This window comes from Mastomys coucha, unplaced genomic scaffold (genome assembly GCF_008632895.1).
Source record: "Mastomys coucha isolate ucsf_1 unplaced genomic scaffold, UCSF_Mcou_1 pScaffold11, whole genome shotgun sequence".
Taxonomy (NCBI): domain Eukaryota; kingdom Metazoa; phylum Chordata; class Mammalia; order Rodentia; family Muridae; genus Mastomys; species Mastomys coucha.
Window position 1 is genome coordinate 25,462,085 of NW_022196893.1, and position 6,474 is coordinate 25,468,558.

Here is a 6,474-nt window from a genome sequence, read left to right on the forward strand (position 1 = left end):
CCCCCGGGCCAAGCATACACAAACCATCACAGCTGGTCACCTATAACCACTGTGCCATTACACTCAAGAGCACATCTTGTTTGGCAGGTTGGTATTACAATTCATAGAGCTCGCATCTGGGCAAAACCTTTGATGCTTTAGCCACTGCATCAGCTTGCTTAGCACCCTCTGGCACTTTGAAAGCTAGACAACAAGGAGGCTGTCACTGGGGGAAGCTTCCAGCTCAACTCTAGCCTGATATCTCTATATCTTGACCCAAGGTGTGGGTGTCTTCAGCAATCACATTTTATCGATGAGCTCTGGCAGATAACTAAGAGGAGTGATGAGAACCCATTTTGCTGTGGGTATAGTCAGCTTCCTTGACCAACATCTCAGTCCAAGAAATACATTCTGCCATCAAAGATAGGCTCTATCCTGAGGCTGGAAATTCTAAGCAAATGGAAGCAAGAAACATGGAGGTATCACCATTCTTATATCTGACAAAATAGATTTCAGACCAAAACCAGTCAGAAGAAACAAGAAGGATTAGTCACCGCATGCTGATTAAGGCAACAACTCATCAAATCTGCTGCAATTCCAAACAGATGCACACTGAGCACAGGTGCACTCGATTTCATAGAACGAACACCTCTGGATTTATATCTAGTAGTTATAGATTGGCCCCAATATGGTGGTAGTAGATGAATTCTGTACTTGCAACCTCATCAACTTACAAGTCATCCTGGAGAAAGAGAGAAAGAGAGAGAAAGAAAGAGAGAGAGACAGGCAGAGAGAGAGAGAGAGAGAGAGAGAGAGAGAGAGAGAGATCAGAGTTAAATGACATCTTAGATCAACTTGGACTCAGCAGATATCTACAGAACATTCCACCCTAACACTATAAAATATACATTCTTCTCAGAAGCCTGTGTAACTTTCTCTAAAGTGGACCACAGACTAACCCATAGTCTCAACAACTATGTGACAACTTTGAAATAACTTCCTTCATCCTATCTGACTGCAACAGAATAAAGCTACAAATAAAGAGCAAACTATAAACAAACTATAGGAAACCACAAACTCGTGAAGGTTACAGTTTCATAAGCAGATAAGAAAACAAGAAGAAAATAAAAGTTCATAGAGTTTAATGAAAATGAAGACAAAAGCATCCCAGAAACAATGGGAATACAATGAAAATAGTCCTATGAGGGAAGATCACAGATGTCAAAGTCTACATTAAAAACCCAGAAATATCTCAAATCAATAACCTAATCATGAGTCTTGGAACCTTGTAGAAACAAGAGCAAGCCAAACCTAGAAAGCAGTAGATATAAAGAAATCATTGATATCAGAGTCCCACCTTTCTTTCCCGATTTCCCTACAGGTCATCAGCTCTTTATTAAAAACCAAACAGAAGGTAGGAGAAGGAGTGGTTACAAAATATGGTGTAGCCATATGAACAATAATACCAAAATCAGGTCTGCACTTAACTCTCTGCTAGCCCAGAAATCAACGTTTGAATAATACAAAGACAATCTGAATACCGAACAAGAAGGTCAGCCCAGCGCAGCTTCTTGCCAAAAACTTCCCATGACCATCCCCAGTTTTATCAAGACGAGAAGAAGAAAATTAAATATGGCAGAACAGTTGATCTTCTGGGGTGCCGGCTCTTAAGTGAAGTAGCGTAAAGATAGATAGGGAAATGCCTTGGTCCTTTCCCAGAGATGGTGGCCATGGAGAGTCTCTGGCGTCACAGCTCCCTACACCACAAACACCAGTTGTAATACAATATTTGCCTTGACAGAAGTTATCCAGCTTTGGTTGCTGTTGCTTTTAGGTGAAGAATCCTGAACCATACATAAACTAAGCCAGTGGCTTACCCAACTTTCCATAAATATGTACCCTGGGGAATATGTCCTGCCAGGAAAATAGATAGCTACGCTGATAAGGAATGTTAATCACAGTTTGATAATGAAATGTGTTACTCCTGCCAGCGACTGTCTGCATCTTTATGAGAAATGCTTTAATGGAGGACCATTTGGGTGATACTTACCAAAAGCTATCCAGAAGTCCTCCTGCATAGCATCCGCTGCTCCTGGCAGAGCACAGGCCGTATTCCCAGTGGACACTTCTGAGCCAAGAGAGGCAGAAGGGTGCCTGGCGACGCAGAAAGTTGGGGTGAGCTTCAAACCTGTGCTCCCTAGAAGCTGACTGAAATGTTGCCAGACTTAATTCCAACCAATAAAAATGTCCTCAGGTCTTTTGAGCACACAGTGCCAGGTCAAATTTCAGTTTAGTGTTTTCTAATGTCCTGCAAAAAAAAAAAAGAGAGAGAGAGAGAGAGAGAGAGAGATTATACAATACAATATTTGTTTTCTTTCTTTTTGTAACTTCTTTCGGTATCGTGTCTCACATCTGTTCCCTTCTTTCCTACAACTGTTTGTGTGTGTTCTGGCATTCCTACTGGCCCCTTCATTCCTTTAAGGTGACTCTGCTAACAGGAGTTCATTCTATTGCCGTGTATGTAATCCAGGGATAGAGAAAGTTTGTCCACGATCCAATACAGCATTTCCATATTTGTCGTGAAAATCAGATGTCCTTTTGTAAGGATAGCTTTGCCATTGTTTGCTGGGAGTTTCAAGCTTGTAGACAACTTAGTGCAGGTTTTGGCAAAAGGAAATGACCAAGAGTTGAAGGCAAAACTAGAAGGCAGAACTAGGGAAAGTATGGGGGTGAATTGGGAACAAATGCCTCCCCATATTCTTTCCAAAAGTAAACTGTTTTGAGACTGGTTGCTTTTGGAATACTTACAGACAGATTGCTATGCAAACTTGGGGGAATATATAAGATCACCGCACCCAACACACACACACACACACACACACACACACACACACACACTTCACTGTGATCTAGCATTTCAGTAGTGAATTCCACACTTCTTTTTGGGTTTTGCCTTTCCTCTGAACATTCCAAAATCCTTAGCTTAACCAGGAAAAGAAGCTCCCTCTGCCCTATTCACTCAAGCAGAGAGTGAAATGATTTTCTCATTACTTGTTCCTACAAAGGGGCAGGGTTGCTGGCAGCCGGTGCAATAGTCTGAGGGATTGTGCATGTCCATTTGTGGCAAAGCCTTGTGTCAGCTGCTGCCAATCATAGAGAGACTATGAGTGCCCTCACACATGGATACACTCCACTACAGTTGCCTCATACTTAATTAGGCATCTCCCATTCTTTACCAGGTTAAAAACTAAATACCTGACATAGCCATCTTCTTGTCCTCCTTTAAGATCTAGGAGGTTTTAACATCAAATAATTATCTCCTAAAACCCAAAGTTCTGATTTTGTTTTGGGGGGTAGGGTTGGTTTTTAGGTTTTTTTGTTTGTTTGTTTGTTTTCATTTTGTTTTATCTAGACAGAATGAACTCAGTCATAGTAGTTCATAAGGGATAACATTAGGATAGCTGTATTTTATCTTCATTTTTTTTTCACTTATAAGAATCACTGAGTACCTACTTAGGTGCTGTTCTAAACATAACTTGTTAACCAACCATGTCCCTGCTTGCATAGGATCTCTATATGGTGAGAAACACATTAATAATCACTGAAATATTAAGTTACAGGTGAGACCAGAGCTCAGGAGCAGATAATGATTATTCTGGAAATTATCACCCACAACTACTTAAATCAGATGATAGTATTTCTCAGGCAAAACATATAACTTGGTCATTAAAGAAAATAATTCCCAAAGTAAGAGCTGGATAAGAAACAAAGGAAAGTTGTAGTTTGAGCTCACATACATTGATTTACTAAATTAGATTAGCCACAGAACAACTCACATGTTCAACTGTTTGTTTTCAGGGGTCATTCTTCCTGACTTTCCACTCTCGGGTTCACCAGTTACCTTTGAAGTCACCTAGATGTATAACGTTCAATTCTGCCATAGAAATGAAAGTTTTCTCTTTTGAATTGCTGTGTCTCATAACTTCTTTGATGTTCAAGGAACTAAAGAACAACTTTATTTATGAACTGAACCCACCATCCAGTAAGAGACACTGGTGTCTAGGGTAGAAGTATGTCCTTATCTAGCACATTGGATACTATTTGGATATGTGCACGACTCGACTGTGCTAACATTTCTTCCTGTGGCTTGAACCCAGCCACCTTAGTAATTCTAGCGTTTGCAGGACTTCCCTGAAAGTTCCGTAGGCAGACCTGAATTGAAGAGGAAGACATCTACTATGAATATCCTCTCATAATAAACGTTTTTGTGGTGGCCTTTTTGGTTGACATGAGAGCTTTAGATTGTGTCTTTTTCCTATCTGGAAATGTTTTGTTAAAATTCAGTCTTTCACAAACAGACACACAGATGTGAACTCTGAAGATGCAGGAACTTTGAGAAACATCTAAGAATGAGGTCTCTGGAAAACTTCACTTTTCCTGGGTCAGAAGGAACCGTTACATTTTATACAGCTGTAGCTCATTACCACTACCAGGATAGCCTTCACTCAAAGTACCTTATGTTCCTAGACAAAGTGTGTCTTAGCTACTTTTCAATTGCTTTGGTGAAACACCATGACCAAGGCAAATTATAAAAGAAAGTGTTTAATCTGGGGCTTGTGGGACCATGAAAGGCAGCCTGTTTTCTGGTCCAGCTAGGTTTAAATCCAGGAGACCCAGCAGTTAACTCTGCAAGGATGGAAGAAAGTTTGCCACACTCTCCAATACTAGGCTCCTGGAATGAGGCCCCAGCTTCCTAATTCTGTGGCCATCAGTCAGGTAGGGCAATGCCCCAAGCTCCTGTTACTCTGTCTGGACTCCATCCCCACAGTTACCTGGCAACAGCTTGATATGCTCCTCCCCACAGTTACCTGGCAACAGCCAGGTAGGCCTGGCCCACTATAAAAGGGGCTGCTTGGCCCCTCCTCCCTCTCTTGCTCTTGCCTCTCTCTCTGGCCCTTTTGCTCCCCCTTTCTCTACCTTCCCTCTCCCCCTCTCTCCACATGGCCATGGCCAGCCTCTACTTCCCTACCTTCTCCCTCTCTCTGCCTTTCTGCAATAAGTGCCTTAAAACCATGGACTGTCTCTTCTCATCGGGATCTGCTGCGCTGGAGCAGTGGAGCAAGCCTTCCTCTGAAGAGCCACATGTCTAATCTCACACAGGATGTCTCCCTGCACTTCCAGCCATGGCTGCTAGCCATCCCAAGCCAAGCCGCCTGAGCAAGCAATACAAGGACTCTCCTCCCTGAGAGACCCAGCTGGAGCTCTTTCCTCCTGCCCGTTTCCCTTTGGCCCGCCGGCCAGAGCCACCCGCAGGCCCCCACTCTGTTCTCAGCTCTTCTGTGGTATCCAGTGGTATCTGGAGTGCCCAAGAGCCTGAAAACCTATCATCCTCTGCCTCTGTGCAGGCCTAGGGACCTAAGCCAATCCCAGCAGTTCCACGGGGACCTCAGACTGTGCTGCCCCACCCCTGGAGCAGGGTCCTGAGGCTTCTCACAACCCAATGCCTGCCCGGTGTTGGTGTGGGGTGCACCAGTCAGGCTTCCAGCTTCCGCCTCCATGAGAAGACCTAGCCCTGAGGTTGGCCAGACACGGGCCACCATTTTAACCCATGGGGGTCCATGGTTGCAGAGGGTTAAAGTCCATGCCAGCATGGCAGCAGGCAAACAGCATGGCACTCAAGGTCACAAATAGATCCACAAGCATGAGGGAGAGAGAGCTAGCTGGGAATAGCATGGACCTTTGAGACCTCAAAGTCAACTCCCAGTGACACACTTTAACAAGGCCACGCCTCCTGATCCTTCCCAAACAGTTCCACTACTGGACCAAGCATTGAAACATTTGAGCCTATGGAGACATTCTCACTCAAACCACCAAGAGGTATAGATACATCGTTTCATTTGAGAACATACTCTGTATCTCCAAACACCTACATATAACATCTACAGCCCAAGAACACAATGTTTTCAAATCAGTTCTTCATACATGGATTGACCTATGGACACTGGCAAGCATTCCTGATTTGCTCTCAGTTTCCTATCTGTTCCCCTTCTTCCTCCTTATTCTCACTCATCTTCTCTCAAAGCATCAACATTTACATGTAATATGCAGAAGATTTCCCACCTGCACTTGCTTACTAAGCCCCAGTTTCCAGTTCCAGTCCACAGAGGCTATTATTCATTAAAAATAATTATTAAAAATTGATAATTGTCTTAATCAGGGTTTGTATTCCTGCACAAAACATCATGACCAAGAAGCAAGTTGGGGAGGAAAGGGTTTATTCAGCTTACACATCCACATTGCTGTTCATCACCAAAAGAAGTCAGGACAGGAACTCGCACAGGGTAGGAACTTGGAGGCAGGAGTGGATGCAGAAGCAATGGCTTCCCCTATCTTGCTCAGCTTGCTTTCTTATAGAACCTAGGACTACCAGCCCAGGGATGGCATCACCCACAATGTGCTGGGCCCTCCCTCCTTGATCACTGATTGAGAAAATGC